The following is a 21,035-nucleotide window of genomic DNA, read 5'->3' as shown; positions in this document are numbered from 1 at the left end:
ACAAGCTAATTCTAGCTGCTCAGTAACCTCTGGAGTTTTTAAAGGGACATTTTCCTGTACTTTTTCAAATAACGATGTTTAAAAAAAATTCTCTGAGCGTCATATACCTTTGCAAAAGGATGGTGGTTTGCAGTTAAGCCCTGGGCCCATCCTTCCTATTTCTGTAGTATGCTGCAGCTTTAATCAGAAAGTCCATGGTTGCTGCTTCCTGATCTCCGAGTTACTCTTTTCCAAATTGTCTTCTTACACTGTTGCTGAAGGTCACTCTGTACATGTAATGGAAACTGATTTTGCCAAGCTCTTACGAGGTGGTTCATCTATCGATGGCATCCGCATTTGGTATCTTTTACACTTTCAACCAAAAATTTATTAGGTATTTTTCAATGCTAAGTCTTGCCTTTTATTTTTTAATTTCACTGCCAAGTTTGCAGTGGTTCTAAGTGAATCTGTGGGCATTTTAGCCTGTGGTCTTGCCAGATCTTTGCGAATTACAATGCATATATGTCTATTTATTCAATATCTGTCATATAATATCTATTTGGAAGAAGAAACTTTCTCTTGTAGTGCCTCTTGACAAAGCACAATTTCCCGCCTTTTTTTTTTTTTTTGTGAAATGAAAAACAAATTGTGTTTTATTGCGGTATCAACAATGTGAATAAGGATTAACATATTGTAAATGTTCTTTTTTCCATGTAAATCAACTATCTTTGTTATCACTAAGTGATAATTAATTTTTAACTTATGTGCATTGTTAGGCTGTTAGAATTTTTTGGTTGTTAAAATAAAACGCATTAAAAAAATATGACTTTGTCAAGTATTTCACTGGGCATTGCCTTCTTTCCTGCTCAGTTTTTCACGTGGAATGAGACCTGGTGAGTGGAAGGAAAGTCCATTCCCTTATTTACAAAATGAGACAGCAGTACCTGCAATTATAGATGTTTCAGTCCTGTCCAAAGCAAGGACGTAATTGTACATGTGGATATATGTGAGTCTCTGTGTGTTTATAAACCTCTGCCTGCTCACATCTGGGCCTGGCAACTGCGGTAGTCATTTGCCCAAACGCTCTCTTGTATACAAACAAAACTCAGTGTAAAAAGATATATTTACGGGCTTGCTTCTTTATTTTTCTAGTGAATATTTTCTGTTTATAATTAAAAAACCACAAATGACTGCATGTCAGGAAACTTTTGGAGCACATATGTCCATGGTTAATGGACATAATAAAAGTCTTTTATATTTAGAGCTGGGTACCATAATGTGAGCATAGAGGAATGCCGGAAGGATTGATGTATCTGAAAAATGTGTGAAAATGATTTTTTAGAAAGTGCTTACAATGGAAAAAATTGCTCAAAAGACTAAAGTTAATAAGAAAGGAGCAAGTGCTTTAGCTTCAGAACTGGCAGAGAGAAAGTCAGTTAAAAAGCGATTCTTTTGATATTGTAAATTATCCTGGCTTTTTTTTTCTTTTTTTCATTTTTATGCATTTGGGTGACTTACAGATGTAATTTTTCTTTCCGTTCGTCCTCCATTTCATTTGCCTTCCCCCCCCCCCCCCCCCCGTGATAGTTAACAGCCCACGTATCCTGCAGATATGTTTTAAGGACAGTTTGTGGAAACTGGGTGTTTGCAGAAAGGCAGACAGCCCCAAAGCACAGCGTGCTGAAGGATGTTAAGGAAAAATTAGAGATTCAATAGAGGGTGAAACCTATTGCTTACGCAAATGTAAATGAATTCTGCGTTTGGGATAAAGATATGGAAAGTAAAGGATGTGTGAGAGAACCTGACTTGTAACAAGTACTTTCTACCTGCCGGAGGCTGCGTTTTGGGGGTCGTATGTCTTCAGATAAACTCAAAACCAGGAGGCTCTGCCCATGGATGGATTGCCTTTTGCCTAGAAGGTGGTCTCTATGCTAGCAACTTTTATTTCCAAGAAAGCAAAGTAAGCGATTTCTTGACTGTGTATTAAGTCATAGCATCTCAGAGCCATCATTTTATCAGTTGCGTTTTTGTCTTTTTTTTCTTCCTTAGAGGAGAGATTTTCCTTTATACTGTTAGTTCTTTTTCTGGAAAGTATTAAACTAAGATTTAAATATCCCCACATATTTTCTAAAGGGCAATCATGGCATGACAGGACGGTACAGGTTTATTATACATGTACTCTATGCTCAAAAATTTGCTTAGAACCGAGGTGACAAGGAAAAATATATGACTAGATGCTTTTCCCTCAAGGAGCTTATAACTTACTGGAAATGTGTAGTATAAACCCAGGAAAAGTGAAATGGCCATACAACATTTGTCTCCAGATGGATATTTATTTGCTTAGTGAGTGATATAAACATGTGCTCTAATTTAGAGAAGGAAATTATTAACATTTGTGAGCTAGAATGGTCTTGAAATGTACGTCACTTAGGATTGACTGCATAAAATTTAAAATGCAATGAAATAACGGCCCAGACAAGGGAAGCGTTTTCCTGTTTTTTACACAAAAGAAATTGCTGAGATAATAATCTGGCTTCACCAAATTGGTCAGGGAACCCAAACTCCTTCTGTCTCCCGGCATCACTTCTCCTGTGTTCTCTCTTCCTCGTGATCCAAGATGATTGCTAGAGCTCTCACCATTACACCCGCTTTCCAGACACCACGAAGGAAGAAGGAGTAAAGAATGGCATGGTCCCTTTCTTTTGTGAAACGTCTGCAAGTCCTACATCTCAATGCAAGGGAGACTGGTAAATGTTTCTAGCTGTTCCATTAACTCCAGAGAGAAGGGGAACATAGATATTTGGCAAGCCACTCACAGCCTCTGCCAGAGAAATTACCAAGAAGGATGCTGAAGATAATAGATAAGACGAGGACAAGTGAAAATGTACATTTGCCCACTGCTACTCCTCATACCTAGTACCTCTTCCTCCTCCCCACCCTAGATCCTTTTCCTGGCTAACTTTAAGAATCAGTCTGAGCATCACTTCTTCCAGGAAGACCTTCTGATCTGTCCTGCCAATGTGGTTACAGATCCTCCTATGCCCATATAGCATCCAGAGTATTCTACCATCACAGGGCTGCCCCTGTTCTTGCAGCATGTTATGGATGCTGTGCCCCCTGAAAAGGTGTGATGTCTTTCGTTGCATTTACTCGTGCAGAGAACAGGGGTGGGCAGGTGGAGGTGGCACGGGCCACACGGAGATGGTGTGACAGTGTTTCCTCTGGATGAGCATGTCCAGGACTGGCACACTGAGTCAGAGACAGAAATGAAGAATGAAAAGTGCAGCGAGGGCCAGGTGATTGAGAACCTTGCCAACTCAGGGTTGCAGGGACACAGTAGAGATAGGCTCCAAAGCCAAGCCTGCATGTTTCCATTGCTTACATTTTCCCTCCAGGATCACACTGCCCCTCCTTTTATGTCCTAGAAGCTCCTAAAAAGGCTGTATGAACTGAACATCAATTTATTGGCCAACGTATTTTATAGGAGATGACCTTTGGGCGTCTCTTCACACACTTTTTCATCATCTTGTCTGAGTATGACATTTCTGATGGAGTTTTGTTTTGAAGGAAAAACCTGTTTTTAAAAAAACAACGTGCTCTGCTAGTAACACTGTCCCAGAAGAATCTAAAAGTGGCTTCTTTGGTGGCATTTTAAGAGGTTTAAAGTGTTACCTTCACATATGGAGAAATAATGACAAAAATATTCCATTAGCACTGTAATGAATAGTGCAGAGCAATGATTAATTAAGGAGAGAACTGTAATTTATTCACTCTCCATTATCAAGTATAATCTGATTTTAACACAAAGCAGCACAGACCAAGGGGGTCCTGGGAGGTTCTGTGGCAACTTTGGGCTGTGCAATCCTAGGAACCCTTGCCCACCTTAAGAAAAAGGAGGAGAAAATTCTAGTTTTAATCTTTCTCAAGTTGACTATGAGAAGGCAGCAAGCTCTCCTAGTATCTATTACTTACCCGTTGTGCAGCTTATGTTATTTTCCAGATCCTCAGTTTCTTCATCCATAAAGGGGGGCTAATAACTTGTGGATCTCAGAACTGTTATGATTAAGTCAAATAACTAGTTAGAAGCGTCTAGAACAAATCCTTCCTTTCTTCCTTCTTCCAAGAGAGAAAAAGAAACAGGATATTATAAACTGTTATAAATGACTTAAAACACTTCAGGTAAGTTTTAGAGTAGGATTAAATCTGATGTTTCTAAAGGTTGTTTGTTTACACGAGTTAAAGCATTTGTGTTTGGAAGGGTTGCTGTGCTGTGTATTTCAGCTTTTTTTCTGTCCCTCTCTTTCTTCCCCTCTCTCATTACAGTCTCTTTCTGCCCCTCCCTCCTTTCCCCTTTCCTTCCTCCTGTCAAGAGCTATAATATGGTTTTCTTTCTAAATTAGAGAGAAAATGTAAGAGGCAGTTTAGCAGCCTTCTGAAGCCTTCACAATTAGATGTTTGAACACCAGTGGCACCCCACGGTCTTGTTTTTCTCCTGCTTCACTGCTGCTCATTTCTGGTATGTTTCGTGGATTTCTTCTTTTCCCTCCAGTGTCTGCGTGCTCAGCTGCTGCAGGCAGGGGTCGTCTCTGGTCCTCCTCTTCCCGATCGGCACTCCTTCCTCATCCGCTATGGAGATACGACAGGTACCCAGGTGCCCACAGCCTCCAATTCCTACCCGCAGCCTAGACCTTTTTTGGGCTCTTCAGACTGTTCAGTTCTACTGCTTACTCGCCACCTCCGTTGAACATGGCCTTATCGTCTTTCCCAACTTTGCCCATCCAACTGATGGCAACTCCAATCTTCCAGTGGCTTGGACCTAAAACCGTGGGTTTATCCTTTATTCTTTTTCTTTCAGAAAAGTTCTTTCGATTCTGCCTTCAAGGTATATTCATGATCTGACAATCTCTCACCTTCCATCCTGCTACCAGCTTGGTAAGAGGCACCATCATCTCTTACCTGATCTGACCCTCTCTGACCTTCTTGCCTTCCGATTTCCCCCTTCTTCCTGGCTCCAGAGCATTGTCCCTGGAATACACGAGAGCTCGCTCTTCCCTAGCTTCTTCTTCTTCACTCTGCCAGGAAAGCTCTTCCCCCAGATAACCACAGGCTCACTCCTCAACTGTCTGCTCAGATGTCACCTCCTCAAGGGCAGCTGCTCTGATCACCTTATTTAAAGTTGCAAACAGACCCCAATGCCACCCTCTGGATCCCTTTGATCCTACCCTACTTTATTATTATTTTTTTATAGCTTCTGACATAATCTAGAATTTAATTATTTTTTTTCGTGGTTTTGTTTATGTGTCCAATCCTTTACCCCAATGAAAACACCGGGGGGGGGGCAAAAAAACCTGTTTTTTGTTTTTTTTTTAAACCAGTGGGCTACACTTCGTAGCAGTTTCCAGCTTGTTGGATTTTTCAATTTTCCCAGCATCGGTCTGGATTAAGGATTTAAATCACTTTCTAGAGATGAACTCCGTCTGAATAGTTCTTTAGTGCATAACCAAGGTACATGGGGTCTCAGGAACTTCCAGGGCTGACATCTGTAAGCCCACATTTGGATAATTTATAGTCCGTGATTCTACACTGTCTTGGAAGATGGAATCACTGAACCATGGATTTCGTTGTCTAGCACATCCTCTTATTCAAAGCAGAAATCCAGTTTCAGATTGGAGGACTCCTTGGCTACAGGCCAAGCAGTCTTTGTCCCTCCACAACGAGGCGCTTATGCCTTGGAACCCAGCCCATTCCCCTTTGGGTCAGCTCTGCTGTCCCTGAACTGTTACTGATGCCACCTAAGACTGTGTGGACTCTTCTAATAATCACCTCACATGTTTGAATTCACATTGGATTTTGACCACTGAATTCCTTAAACTCTTAGATTTTTTTTTAACTTAACCATGTGATATAGCTGCAAAGAGAGCTTATGTCATTCAGACGCTTGAAGAGAGAAGTACTGCTTGCATCAAGGGCAGTGATCATCCTATTCTCTTCAAACCAATCAGGCCACATTACAGCATTATTTTCAGTTCTGATGACAGGTTTTGATAAAGTATCAGTAAACTTATTTCCATTCAGAAGACACAGGGTGATCAAGATGGTGAAAAGCCTTGAAAGCTTCTTTTCTTTCTTTCTTTCTTTCTTTCTTTCTTTCTTTCTTTCTTTCTTTCTTTCTTTCTTTCTTTCTTTCTTTCCTTCCTTCCTTCCTTCCTTCCTTCCTTCCTTCCTTCTTTCTTTCTTTCCCTCTCTCTCTCTCTCTCTCTTTCTTTCTTTCTTTAAGGCTGCAAGCACAGCATATGGAGGTTCCCAGGCTGGGGGTCAAATCAGAGCTGTAGCCACTGGCCTGCGCCGTAGCCACAGCAACACCAGATCTGAGCCATGTCTGTGACCTATACCATAGATCACAGCAACACTGTATCCTTAACCTATGGATCGAGGCCAGGGATTTCCGCTGAGCCACAACGGGCTCCCTTGAACGCTTATTTTCTATTCAATTATCTATTCAATCATTGTCTAAGTCATCAACGAACAAATGAAATTCATGAAATGTCTATCTTACTGAAAACACTGTAAGGGAAACTAAGTTAGGATCTTTAGTTGACAACAACAGAACTAACTATAGCTGGTTAAGCAGAAAAAGGCATTTCCTAAAAGACGTGGGGGTACTCAGAATCACGTTGAGAGGTGAGGGTCGAGGTCTAAGACTGTTCTGGTAGAGACCTCACTGCTGTCCCATGAGGCACAAGCTTCAGAACTTGACCCCTGGTCCTGGTCATGGATGCCACCCGTAGAACTTTGACCCCTGCTGTCTCTGAAGGCTGGGGGCTCTGCTACTGCCCTGAGCAGAATGGAAATCCACGTGGCATATTTCTCTTCATTCCCCTTCCTTCCAAGTCAATGTCTTATGCAGGGGCGACTAAATGAAGTAGTCCGTCATGTGCAAGGAAGATTGGGAAAGTGAATTTCTGTCTTCCATCTTGGGGAAATATGGATTCACAGGTGGGAAATTCTCTGAACATAAGATAAATAGAGAGGTACTCAGGGCCCCAAAGGATGCCAAATAATGGGGGTGGGGTGGAGAGAGAGGTACATTGGAAGTGTGGGATTGGCAGATACAAACTACTGTACATAAAATAGATAAGCAGCAAGGATTTGCTGTGTAGCACAGAGAAATGTATTCAATATCTTATAATAACCTATAATGGAAAATAATCTGAAAAAATATATATATAGCTAAGTCACTTTGCCATAACCCGAAATAACATGATATTGTAAACCTACGATTCATTTTTTAAAACCAGCTAAATGCCAATAGCAATGGGATTATGAGATTGTGAGCTCTTCGAGGAAAAATATTGTGTCTTATTCAAAAAACATGGTGCTTGGTTTGAAATCAGAAAGATCTAGTATGAACCCTGACTACTCTACTGAGCTTTCTGTGACTTTGGTCTGTTGTTTAATTTGGCTCTCAGTTTCCACATCTGTAAAAAAGAGGAAACTACTTACCTTGCAGTATTTTTGTGTTTGAGAATTATAGTTAAAGCATGTAGAGCACAATGCCCGCTTATAATAGATAGTTTTCCCTTGGTATCTTTGTCCCCATTATCAAAGATGGTGACTGGTACACAGTTCAATTTTTTTTTTTGTTTAAAAAAAATTTTTTTTGTCTTTTTCTAGGGCCACATCTGCCGCATATGGAGGTTCCCAGGCTAGGGGTCTAATCAGAGCTGTAACCACCGGCATATGCCAGAGCCACAGCAACGCCAGATCCGAGCTGTGTCTGCGACCTACACCAGAGCTCATGGCAATGCCAGATCCTTAACCCACTGAGCAAAGCCAGGGATCGAACCCACAACCTCATGGTTCCTAGGCGGGTTCGTTAAGCACTGAGCCATGATGGGAACTCCACGTTCTATTTTTTTAAATGTGAGAATGTTCGTAATAGTCATGGTATTTGGCTTCAAGTAAAATGTGCCAATGAGGAGGTAACACATGATCCCCAAAATATGAAAACTCAAGGGGCACAACTTAAATCCACTGTGGATGGGAAGGTCAGTGTCCTCCCAGGTACCGATGCCTGCTTTTATGAGCAGAAACTAGAAGTGGCCTCAAGTCGCACTTAGTCCTGCTATCTTATTCCTGGAAATGTGACTCAATGTGCACTTGTCAAAGGTGAAATTACCTCCATAAATCATTCTTCTTTACTCTTCTGTATTCAACTGGATCTACCAAATATTTCCAGTGGTGAGCTAACTCATTTGGATACCTGGGAAGACATTTTGTACCTAATCCCATAGTGGGCAAGCATCAAGGTGGGTGCTTCACATGAGAAGGATGGTCACAAGATCAGAGAAGCTTTTCTACATCAATGGTGGGTCACGGATGACACATTTTTGAAACCCTCCGGACTCTATCATGGAGCAGTGGGGTTTCAATCAATTGTGTGTCAGAATGTCTGCACATATCCAGTGTTGCTTCCTCCAGGTGGTCTTGGGGCCCAGCTGTGGTGTCAGTGAGGAGGTCTAGCTCTGAGAGTAGTTGGGAGATTTGGCAATCTTCAGCATCAGCGTTGAACAGGTGCACTTATGCCAAGCCCGCATCAGTGGATATGACTCTCAAATATCTGCTATTTTGGGAAAGCTTATTTTGGGAAGACAGTCCATGGTCATCACTGCCAGACACTGGGACTTCATGGAACAGTAATAACCACCCCTCTAGACCTGGTGGCCAATAAAGTTGTCAAGTTCATATTGGCAAATAAAGACATTCAACAAACAATACAAAACATAAAGCTCCCACCTGCTCTACCATGATCACATCAGAGATCCCTCCGAAAAGTTGGGAGGGCATACTCTTAGAATGAAGTATGGTCCTACCAAGTAAGGAAAATGAGCCAGTTTGCAACGAAATCTGTATGTCTGCTCCTCTTTTTCTCCTTTTTCTGGGCAACAGTGGAAACTGCCACTGCCCAGAAGTTAACTGCAGATGGACATTTGGGAACCACTGGTCTGAGAATTAGGCTGGCTACTCTATCAAAAGTTCTATCTTTTGATTAAATCAGGCACCAAAAAATCCACACTTCAGCCAACACTAGCTCAGGCTTCTCAGAATTGGCTCAACTGTGCTCTGCCAGCATCAAGGTTTGTTACAAGAAACCACTCATATGGAACTTTCTACTGAGTTCGTTGTTACATTTTTGATGCAGCTATTGCCTGTAATGGAACAGGCACTTGAGAAATTTCACTTGAGAAATTTCCTTTCCAGTTGAAATTTTAAAAAGATCATTGTCTCTCCAGGGGTATGCTATTTGCTGTTTCTTATAATGAGAAAAATTGAATTTCTTGAGTTGCCTTTTTGCCCTGGCCACAAGGAAGCTCAGCATTAATTCTAATATGTACTCACAGCTGCTGAATTACCCTGTACTTCTGAATGGGAAAGAGGTGACATCTCAAATCACTCAGAAAGCTGAGTTTGGAGAGTACAGGGTTTTTAGTAGCAAGACACTAAAAAATTAAACCTAATAACATTTCTTCATGCAGACAAATCCTTTGGAAGAAATCAAAGAGCACTCCCAAGTTCATTCTTGGGGATAGCTCCTATGATGATGCAGTTCTTCAGAGCACAGATGTGCAGGGTCAAGGGGAGGCTGGTCAAGCCATGTGCTCTGGTGTGGGGTCGGCTTCTGACCAAAGAAAAGGGCCCTTCTTCTAATTAAGCCCACGATGCAGGATGGGCAGTTGTGGCTCTGCCCACACTCATACACAATCCATTTGCAGGTATGGTGCCCACTTGAGTATTTGCTCCTCTGAGGTCAGGGTGTCTCATAGAAGAATCTCATGTTCTGTGAACAGGGAGCTCTCCTGGGTTGTCTTGGGCTGCAGGCAGCGTGAGGCTGAGCTCCATCTCTGCCTCAGTGGACTTTGGGCAAACAACAGAGCTTTGCCAGAGTGCAATCTCCAACTTTTATTTTTTCCCATCTAGGCTTTGGTAGAGAGGCCAAGACAAGAAACAAGAGAGCTACCAAAAGCAATGAAAATTGTTAGTCAGAACTTTTGACTGATCGGTGCCTCCAATTTCCCCCAACATGCCAGATGTACAGCTTCTTACTGTATGTAGTTACATATGTGTCCTTTGCATAAAGCCTCTCTGGCTAAACCTCAATCCCTGACTATTATATATTCTGAATAAAAGCGAAACATCTCAGCATTTGCAAAAATTCAAGATTTATCAACATATTGAGCTTTTACTAAGTCATGAATTCTTGATTTGTATTCACAGTGCTTTTGCATATTCATAGCCCTCTTTAGCCAAAGATCTTCAATATTCATTTACTATGGAGTGGTAAGTATATATTATTCAACTCCATTTACCAGTGGGTAAACTGATGCCCAACGAAAGGCCTGATCAGGGAAGCCGAATAAAGAGCAAGATGCTCTTAGCCCCTCAGAGAGCGCTCGCCCCAGCTGTCTCCCTCCAGAAATAAAGGCCCACGTCCTGCTTGTGATTCTCACTTCTCAAGCATCAGGGGAATCAGGATTTTTCCTTCTGGATTTGTTGGAATGTCTTGGATAGAGTTTTCTCTTAAAGTATCTGGGACAAAAGGACGGCCCAGGGAAATGCAAAATAGCCTTCTTCCAAATTGCTGCAAATCCATGATGCCAAAGGTTAATTGACCAGATTAGTTCCTCCTAAACCTGGAGGAGAACAGGTAAAGAGAATCATTCATTTGCTCCAATAACCAATTAATGGCATTGATTGGGCTGTAAGGATCCTGTCTATTCTACTTTTATTAGAGAAACGGAGGTCAATTTTCTTAATACCTTCCTTTAATACAATCTATTCCTTTATTTTCTAAGTAATTTATTGAGGATTATAACTAAAGATATACCGGGTGCTGATTGAAGAGGGGTTTATAATGTGAAAAAAAAATTCTGGTCAAATTGAGAACTTTATTATAAGGGAAGAAATTAAAATGAGCCCATGAAAGTAACCAGCTTCCAAAACACATGACAAAGGCATGTCAAGACTTATTATTTTTGAAAGTGTACAGGTATGGATTAAATATTTCTGTATGGAGATTGCATTTTGAAATAAAAGGTTTTTTTTTTTAAATGTCTCATTTGATAGTGAAAGAAAAACTATCTCAAAGGGTTCATTATTGTGAAAAATGACTAGCCAGCTCCCGACAGTGTTAACTCGAAAGCTGGTGTCAGAAGTCTCACTGTCTATTTCCTCTCAGAAACGAATAAAATAATTATTCAGGATTTCCACTACACACACGTCTGTTTTTATCCAAATGCGTTGCCCTTTAGATAGTAAGAGCATGATGAGTAGCGTTATTGTCGGCTTTTATTGCTGAGAAGCACATAATGTAAACTGAGCTTGTAATAATCTAGAACAAAGCTCGGCAGGAGAATTTTCTGCGATCATGGAAATGTTCTCCATCTGCGTTCTCTAATAGCCCCTCACACATGTGTGGAGCTGCCAGATTTAGCAAAAACAACAAAAAAAGCTCTGAAATTTAAAGAAGCAGGACACCTAGTTAAATTCGAATGTCAGATAAACAACAGACAATTTTTAGCATACGTATGCCCCATTTGGCTCCATCAATGTCAGCTATTGTTACTGTTATTGAAACTCGTTACTAACTCATTCACGTGCATTTTCTCAGAAAGGAGTCTATAGCTGTAAAATGCAAAAGGCCATGCCATCAAGTTCTTTGAGGTGATGACAAAACCTGGGAAATCAAAGCCCGACCCAACTTGGAATAGAATGGATCTTATTTTCTTCTGGACTCTGTCAGCTTTCACCATTTAGTTGCCAAAACCATGGCTCTAGACCAAGATGCATCTTTAAGCATTTCTTCAGCATCAAACTACAGTCTGTATTTCTAGGATACCTCAATTAATGCAACCTGTGTATCCCCTAGAAAATTGCTTTAAATCAAATTTACCTGAATCAAATACTTCAGGACTTACTGTCTTGTTTAAAGGAATATTGTGGGGGTGAAAATATGTATATATCTGTCTATCTGCATGTCTGTCTGACAAGTTACCCCATATAATAAACAATCAATCCCATCATTGAAAACATTTTTGATGTCATATTCGATTTTTTTGAAGTGTGGTGTTTCCAGGAATGTCTGGGCAGGGAACCGAAGGCAGGTGCAAAGTATTTAATCAAAATGAGGTTAATGAAGGGCCTGTTTAGAGAGGCGTGACTAGTATTAAAGGAAGCAAGAAGGGTTGTTGAGCGCCTACAGGATTAGCAAGAGTGGCCGCCATTGCTACACGTAGGTCTGAAGGAGCCAAGAGGTAGGCAGGTGAGAAGACAGCATGGCGGGATCTGTGGCCTCAGAATACTGAAGTCCTCTGAACCTCGGTCAGGTAGGGGCAAACAAACTATCTCTTCTCTCAACACTCCAATCTCCTGTCAATTCTTCCCATTGACCCAAAACAATCTGAAGCCAGGGGGCAAAGGGACCTGGGTAAGGAGAACAACTGGAATTCAGCCTCCTGGACACAGAGCGGGGAAGGGAGGGGGAGGCCTAGGTTCCAGAGCCATGAAGAGAAAACCCAGCACACTCAGTACATCTCATCTTTCTCCTTTTTTTGGCTGTGCCTGTGGCAGGCATGTGGAAGTTCCCAGGCCAGGTATCGAATCCACACCACAGCAGTGCCCCACCTGCTGCAGTGACAATGCCAGTCCCTTAACCCTCTGAGCCACAAGAGAACTCTCTTTAAAACTCCAGGAGTTTCTGTTGTGGCCCAGTGGAAGTGAATCTGACTAGCGTCCATGAGATGTGGGTTCAATCCCTGGCCTTCCTCAGTGGGTTAAGGATCTGGGGTTGCCATGAGTTGTGGTGTAGATGGCAGACACGGCTCAGATCTGCCGTGGCTGTGGCGTAGGCCAGAGGCTACAGCTCTGATTTGACCCCTAGCCTGGGAACCTCCATATGCCATAGGTGCGGCCCTAAAAAGACAAAAATAAAAAATAAAAAAATAAAACTCCAGTCACATATCCCCAAACATTAGGGAAAAAGACTAACTCCCTTTCCTACTTGTGTGTATGAGTTTTCATTGCTGAGTTAGTTTGGAAAACTTTATGCAAAATTAAGTCAATCTTAGAATGTCTAGTCAGTTTTGTACATATAAGGAGAGTTGAATGTTGAGTCAAATTATTTATATGGAACAGAGACAAGAATTTTGCCCTTAAGTTGTATTGTGTGTGATATGAGCATTAACCACACTAAAAGCAATTATTTTCACATGTTGCCATATATCAAGATAACAGTTCTCTAGCTTGATCTCGGGCTCACGTGTATACACTCTCTCTATTCAGAAGAACCAGATGGTTAAAATGAAGATAATTCTCACAGTAATTGGTGGTTTCTTATAAGATTTTATTGGGGGGTAAGGGGATATCTAATTTGTTTATGGAAGTTTGCATTAGCAAATTCTACCATCTCTCTCATCGTATAGTAAGGGAGTTTTTTTTTTGTTTTTTTTTTTTTAAGATTAATGAAGAACCTTCCCTTTGTCAGGAACTAACTCTAGATATTAGATTTAAAAAGGAGGGAGCCATGCATTATTGTAGGAAACTTTTCCAAACTTCAGCCATTTAAAAAAAAAAAAAAGTTTACCCTGGAAAAACAGGGTACTTTTGTATATTTGCTTCTGGAGATACACTTCTCATTGTATCAGGTTTTCATTTAGAAATCATAATTCCCAAGAGTCCTAAAAATTCCTTCTCCATAATGAAAATGTTATGGTTTACTTAAGAGCAAGGACTAAATGCAAGGGGGCCTGTGCGCAAGACCTTTGGCAATGTAGTTAACCTTTCACATTTGAAATGGTTGTAATCACAGTATCAATCTTACTGAGATGTGAGGATTTAATAAGTTCATATATTCCTGGCACATGGTATATGCCCATAAGTGTTAACTAAGTGTCAAGTGCAAAGAGCAACAGGATGGGGTTTTTGAGGTGGCACTGGAAATAACAATAAATCAGAGCCCTACAACTTGAAGAGGATGTGTCTTAAGAGATTATCTACTCTAGCCACTAAAGCCAAAAGATTCACCAGGTCACCTACAGTCTCTTAACTTAAATCAAGGGCCCTTCTTGGTGCAAAGCTTATTCTGTTTCTCTGCGATGCTGCCTTTCCAGAGTGTGCTGGAGCCTAGTCAAACCAGCTTGCTGATCGTTACATTTTTGGGAATGTTGTGAGCTAATTTCTAAAAATTAAAGTATATAAACTTAGTAAATTAAGATTATAAAATACTCCACTGATCACTACATAATTATTTTCCAACCGCTCACTATCGTTTATGCTCTTGAGGGTATTTACATCTGTGTGTGATGGAAACACTGTGGAATGCTGTGCTACCCACATCTCTTCCTAACTCCAGGTTTGGTGAGGTCACCATGTCGGTAGCTCAGAACTGGCCATAGTGGCACTATTTGTAGCTTACAAATTGGCAAACAGTACAAATCAGCACCCACTTTTTTGGGGGGTGTGTTGGTTGTTAAACATTTACTGGCAAACATCTGGTTGGACATGGATCCTTTTTGTTAGTGCAAAGGTGGGATAGTAGGTATTAAATTGAACCCAACTTGTTAAAAAGCTCTGCTGGACCGATGATTTCAGGGCAGGGAAATGCACAGAATGGGAAATTGATTTTGGCTGTTAATGAATTCTAATGAACAGCAATGGGAGAATACTGATCTCCTTATATAAATTGATCCCTCAGAGAGGGCTGTTTAGATCAATGGGTGAGGTACTAATGGGGAAATCAAGGGGTTTTTGGGTGTGTGTGTGTGTGATTGGCAGGGCTGTCCCTAAAGACAGCATGCACTGGAGAGAGATGGCAAGAAAGCCTTGGAGTGAACACAAATAGAATTCCTCAACACTATCCACTCCTTGTAGTTTCCATGGCAGAATAATTCACAGAAAGCATGTGCCGTCCACAAAGGAGAAGCAAGAACATGGCTGAGGTCATTAGGTCCATGGGCCTGAGCAGCTGGTCTTGGGGGAGGGAACTTGTGGTTTTTCAGCCTCACCTGCAGCCTCTCCTCCAACAAAGTGTCTTCTCTTTCACCACAGAAAGGAGATCTGACTTTAATTGGCCAGGAACACTGAGACCCTTAATTTAACACTACATCAAATTAGTTATCTTGTTTGTCTTTACTCATTTTCTATCTTTTCGGGTCCCAGGAAAGCTGTGATTGAAACTGTTTTCAAATCTCTGATCGTCCCCCTTGTTAAGACAGGATCTCTGAGAACCATTCACAGACTGTTGTGTGTTGTTGATAATCCACGAACGTTGTTGATCTATGACCCATCTTTTAAGTGTCTGTCTTCAAATTATCTGTCCATAACGTGAGTGAGGTCAGAATGGGAACTCTAAACCATCAAGCAGGGGTGTGAGACAGACTAGGGGACAGGTGTGCCTGGTAGGCTGATCTGGAAAGGCTGGTGAATTAAAATAATTGGCTCCAAAGCCATCAACTGAGAAGGTTCAGGGAGTCGAGATGTGGTTGCAATGGCAGGACTTCAGCCATGTGATCGGTGCAGGAGCCGGAGTTTAGTCCCTGGAATAAGAGGTCAGGACAAGGCAGGACTGGGCTGAGGGGATTGATTATGCCAATCTATGTAGCTTGGCTTCTCAGGTTTGAATCCTTAATAAGGTATGAAAGCTCTATATACTTCAGTTTCCACAATTGTAAAATGGCAATAATAATTTTGCCTACATTATAGTGTTTTGAGGATTTATTAATACACGTAAAAGTACTTCTGAAAGTGATTGATCTTCAAGACTGCCAACAGTACGCTATGGGGAAAAGATAGTCTCCTCAATAAGTAGTGCTGGGAAAACGGGATATAAACATGCAAAGAAAGAAACTTGATCCTTCTCTTACACTGGATGAAAAATCAACTTAAAATGGATTAAAGACTTAAACATTTATGGTTTTAACCTGAAACCATAAAACTCATGGAAGAAAAACAGGAAAAAACTTCTTGGCATTGGCCGTGGTGATGAGTTCGTGGGTATGGCAGCAAAAGTAAAAATGGACAAGTAGGATTAAATAGCATTTACACAGCAAAGGAAACAATAGACAAAACAAAAAGTCAACCTACAGGAGAAAATATTTGCAAATCGTATCCGATAAAGGGTTAATATCCAATAAATATTAGAAACTCTTAAAATTCAATGGCAAAAAGACAAATAACTCAGTTTTATAAATGGGCAAAAGGGAATTCGCACTGTGGCTCAGCAGTGACGAATCTCATTAGTATCCATGAGGATGTGGGTTCCATCCCTGACCTTGCTCAAAGGGTTAAGGATCCCAAGTTGGTGGCTGAGGCCAGCAGCTGCAGCTCCATTTTGACCCTTAGCCTGGGAACTTTGATATGCTGAAGGTGAGGCCCTAAAAATCTAAAAAAAGGGGGAGGCAAAGGAATTGAATAGACACACATCTGTTATCTGAAGAAGGCATACATAACCAACAAGGAAATAAAAAGTGTTCAACATTATTGATCACCAGGGAAATGCAAACTAAAATCACAATAATGTATCACTTCACATTTGTTAGGATGGATATTATCAAAACAAAAATGAGATAAACATGTTGGCAAGCATGTGGAGAAAAGGGAGTCCTTGTATATTGTTGGTGGGAAAGTAAATTGGTGCAATCACTAGATAAAAGTATAAAGTTGGCATAAAAAATTAAAAATAGAACTAGCATATGACTCAGCAATCCCACTTCTTGGAATATGCATCCAACAGAATTGAAATCATTGTCTCAAAGAGATATCTGAACTTCAGTGTTCACCACAGCATCATTTCCAATAGGCAAGACATGGAAGGAACATGAATGTCCACAAATGAATGAATGGATAAATAGTGTGGTATATACCATAAAACAATTTCTTTCAGCCTTAAAAATTAAGGAAATCTTGATATTGCAGCAACATGAATAACTGGAGGATTGTATGTTATGTGAAATAAATCAGACACAGAGGACAAATGCTAGAAAAACTTATACAATGAATCTAAAAGTGTTAAATGAATTAAACAGAGTGAAATGACTGTTGCCAGGGGATGGGAAAACAAGGAGGTAATAGCCAAAGGCTACAAAATTTCCTTTATACAAGATAAATCCTAGATATGTATAGGACAGCATGGTACCTAAAGCCAACAGTATGGTACTGTATACCTAAAATATGCTTAAAGGGTTGATATTATAATGATGAATAATAATAACAGGGAAAAAACTTTTGAAAGTGATAGATTTTTGGCATACAGTGTGGTGATTGTTTCATGGGTGTAAACTTATTTCTAAATTCACCAAGTTATATACATTAAACACACGCATTTTTCCAGATGTCAATTATGCCTAAGTAAAGTGTTTTAAGTGATTTTTTTTTTAAAGACAAAGATTATCTCAATAAATGGGGCTATGAAGCTTAAATATTGTCAAAATGTCAGTTCGTGCTGACTTGATTTACGGATTTAAGGCAATTCAGTCAAAATTCTAGAAAGTTATTTTGTAGTTATTGGCAAACTGATTCTGAAGTTCATAGGGAAGGCAAAACCCCAGAACAGCCACACAACATTGACGGAGAAGAGCAGATTTAGAGGACGGACACTATCTGAATTCAAGACTTAATATAATGTAGACTGTGTGATACTGGTGAGAGCATAGATGAATAGATCAATGGAACAGAATGCAGATCCCAGAAATAGACTCAAAACAAATATAGTGCACTCATCTTTGACAAAGGAGCAAATTCGGAGAAAAGACATCCACATGCAAAAAGAAAAAATGAACTGAGATACCTTACATCTTTTACAAAAATTAACTCAAATTAACTCATATACTAAATAAGAGTATAAAACTATAAAACTTTCAGAAGATGACATAGGAGAAAATCTAGGGGACCTTGGGTTTGGTGATGAGTTTTTACACCAAGATCAGGACCCATAAAAACACTGATAAGTTGAATATTATTAAAGAGAAACTTCTGCTCTGTGAAAACCACTCTTAAGAGAATGAAAAGTAAACCACAGACTGGGGGAAAATATATGCAAAGCAAATATTGATTAAAGACATATCTAAAATATAAAAATAATTCTTATAACTCAATCACAGGAAGACAAACAACCCAAATAGAGAACAGCTCATCAGAGAAGATACACAAATTGACAAATAAGCATGTGAAAATATGCTTTACATCCCGTCATTGAAAAATGCATATTAACATAGTAAGATACCACTACACAACCATTAGAACAGTCAAAATCTAAAACACTGACCAAATGTTGGCAAGGGTGTGTAGTAGCAACAAGAGCTCTCATTCACTTCTGATGCAAGTACAAAATGGTACAACCACTTTGGAAGACAGTTTAGCAGCTTCTTATAAAGGTAAATATAATCTGACCATATGCCTGCTCCTAGGTATTTACCCAGTTGAGCTAAAAATTTATGTCCACACAAAAACCTACACAAGGGAGTTTATACTAGCTTTATTCATAATTGCTAAAACTCAGATGCAACCAATGTCCTTTAGTAGGTCAATGGACAAACTGTGACACATCCATGCAATGAAATCTTAGTCAACGATAAAAAGAAATGAGCACAAATTGTGAAAAGATGGGTAGGAAATGTAAATGCACATTGCTAAGAAAGCAGCTTGAAAAGGCTACCTCTTGTAAAGTTCCAACTATATGACATTCTGAAAAAGGCAAAACTGTGAAGACAGCAAAAAGGCTCAGAGGTTGCCAAGGGTTCAGAAGAAAGGAGTAGGTAGACATATTTAATTCAGTAAAACTATTCTCTCTGACACCGGGGCGGTGGATCAGGACATGAGACATTTGTCAAATCCCACAGAACTTTACAAAGAAAGAAATTTAATGTAAATCATGAACTTTAGTTCATAACAATGTATTAATATTGGTTCCTTGTTACCACAGGAAGGCAGAAGCTAAGTAACAATAGGGGAAACTGTGGGTGGGAGGGGGCAGCATACAGAAACACATCTGCTCAATTTTTCTGTAAATATAAAACTGCTTGAAAAAGTCTGTTATTTTTTAAAGAAACGTGTCCATTTCACAGAGGAGAAATCCGAGGTTCAGGATACCGAGAAATTAAGTGGCTTGATAAAGCCACTCTGGGAGTCACGGCAGCAGAGGTGGGTTAGCCAGAGGAGAGCTCAGGAGCAGAGGCTCAAAACTAGGAACCAGGTTTCCTAATCTAAGTGCAAACTCATAAATTTAGCAGAGGCTCTTTTATTAAACAAGTATATTCTATTGTGATGAGAGTGTAGGGGTCCCAGAAACTATAATAAGCCCTCTGGGTGATCCCAAGGTGCACTAATTAATGCTTGACTGACTGTCCTGGGGAGTCGGGAAGAGGCAGAGCTGGAGCTGGGCTTGGCTTGACAGTGTGAGAAATAAGCTGGCACTTGGAGTGGATGGATGCCTGTCTGCTCCAAGAAGCCCCTCCTTCGTTAAGAGTGGCTGAGCTTGCTGGGCTGGAGAGGATGCCTGCAGAAAGTACTGGGAAGGAGCAAAAACTTTCCAGTCGGGTTTAGGAGAAAAATACTTATTTCAATCCCATTTCTTTGCACTGAGACTAAGAAGGAGATATGCGGTACTTTTCCTCATCTTCATAATTTGGTATTTGAAGAAGGAATTTTTCACTTATTTAACAAGCATTTATTGTGTGTCAACTGTATGCCAGGCATTATTTAGGCACAGGGGTATTGTGTGAACAGACCGTTCTGGTCTCACGGAGACATCATTCTCAAAGAGGCAGACAGGCAAAACATAAACAGATTTTCTTTTTTCTAAAATAAAGTTCCTTGAGGTTCCCTACCTCTCACAAAGCTTGTATTTTCGCATCTCTCCTGAAGTAGTATGTGAGGGGCCTCACAGGGGACTTCCTCCCTCAGTTAACTCCGTGTAAATGTACCACATTGTTCTGTAGATCTGGGGTGAGCAGATGTCCAGCATCTTCCATGCAGAGAAGAATTATGTGCTTGAGTTGTTGCTGAATTCATTCTCCATGTGATGAAGAATGTACATTTCACATCGTTTTGAATATTAAATGACAAAAAAAGAAAAAAGAAACCATATAAAAATAACTGCATGACATGAGGCTAAGGATTTAAATTCACCAAAACAAGGAAATTCCAAATTAAGGCCAAATATTCAGGACCACACTGCCTTTTCAGCCGCATCGATGTGAGTGTTACCAGGGTTCTTTCTTCACCTGATGTTTTCTTGGCTTGTCATTTTGACACTCAGCAACTTAGTCACTGCTCAGTCCACTCCCTCAGGTTGTCCTGTTTTCTTTGCTGGGGCTGGTATTTCAAATTTTGACTGAGGAACCTCAAACAGAAGGGTTGGTTTGTTTCAACTTTGTCTGAGAGTTGATCTTCATTATTTAAGTTGTGGCATTGCAAAAGAAAGATCAATTTTAATGTTTAAAAAATTCCTCCACTCTAAATAAAAATCAAAGCTAAGGAGTAAACTCCAAAAGAAAGCATATTGTAGGGGGAGGGAACTTTGCACCAGTCTATACTGGGGTATGTCAGGAATTGCCAGTTAAATCTGCTTTACCAAGAGAAATCAAGATAGCTTTATCCCCATTATTATAATTTTCTCCCCCTGACTTGCTAAATCTACTCACACTAGTCTTTCCAAAGCCCTGAATCAGTAGTTTTCAAAGTTGACTGCATTTAGAACCCCATAGGGAGCTTTAAAAAATCCCAGTGTTCAGGCCACACTACAGATAAATTATATCAGAATTTCTGAGGATGGGATGTGGGCATTAGCATTTTTAAAACTCTCCAAGTGATGCCAATGAGCAGCCAAGTTTGAGAGTTAGTGCTTCTAAGTCGCTGGTTAAAAAGCCTCATATTAAGCAGCCATTTGGCAAGACCAAGATGATTGTTCTCTGTCAGAGAACGATGAATGAAAGGATGCTTTTCTTACCTTCCCATCTGAGAGAGAGAACAAAAAGTGAAAGAAGGTTCAAGAGAGATTTGACCCC

General features: G+C 40.3%; 1 long non-coding RNA gene across 2 annotated transcripts in view; it reads left to right on the top strand.

Annotated features, from left to right (window-relative positions):
- The first annotated feature begins 12,230 nt into the window (after positions 1-12,230).
- LOC102160045 (uncharacterized) overlaps positions 12,231-21,035 on the top strand; it is a 46,911-nt gene continuing 38,106 nt past the window's right edge. For both annotated transcript variants that reach the window (XR_014830074.1, XR_308170.4), the window contains exon 1: positions 12,231-12,362. This is a non-coding gene — a long non-coding RNA (uncharacterized LOC102160045). The remainder of the gene's footprint in view (positions 12,363-21,035) is intronic.

This window comes from Sus scrofa, chromosome 15 (assembly GCF_054392235.1).
Source record: "Sus scrofa isolate SSC_HxYL_T2T_F1_AM1 chromosome 15, Sscrofa_HxYL_maternal_Yorkshire_Landrace_v2.0, whole genome shotgun sequence".
NCBI lineage: Eukaryota > Metazoa > Chordata > Mammalia > Artiodactyla > Suidae > Sus > Sus scrofa.
This window is presented reverse-complemented; position numbering and strand designations above follow the sequence as displayed.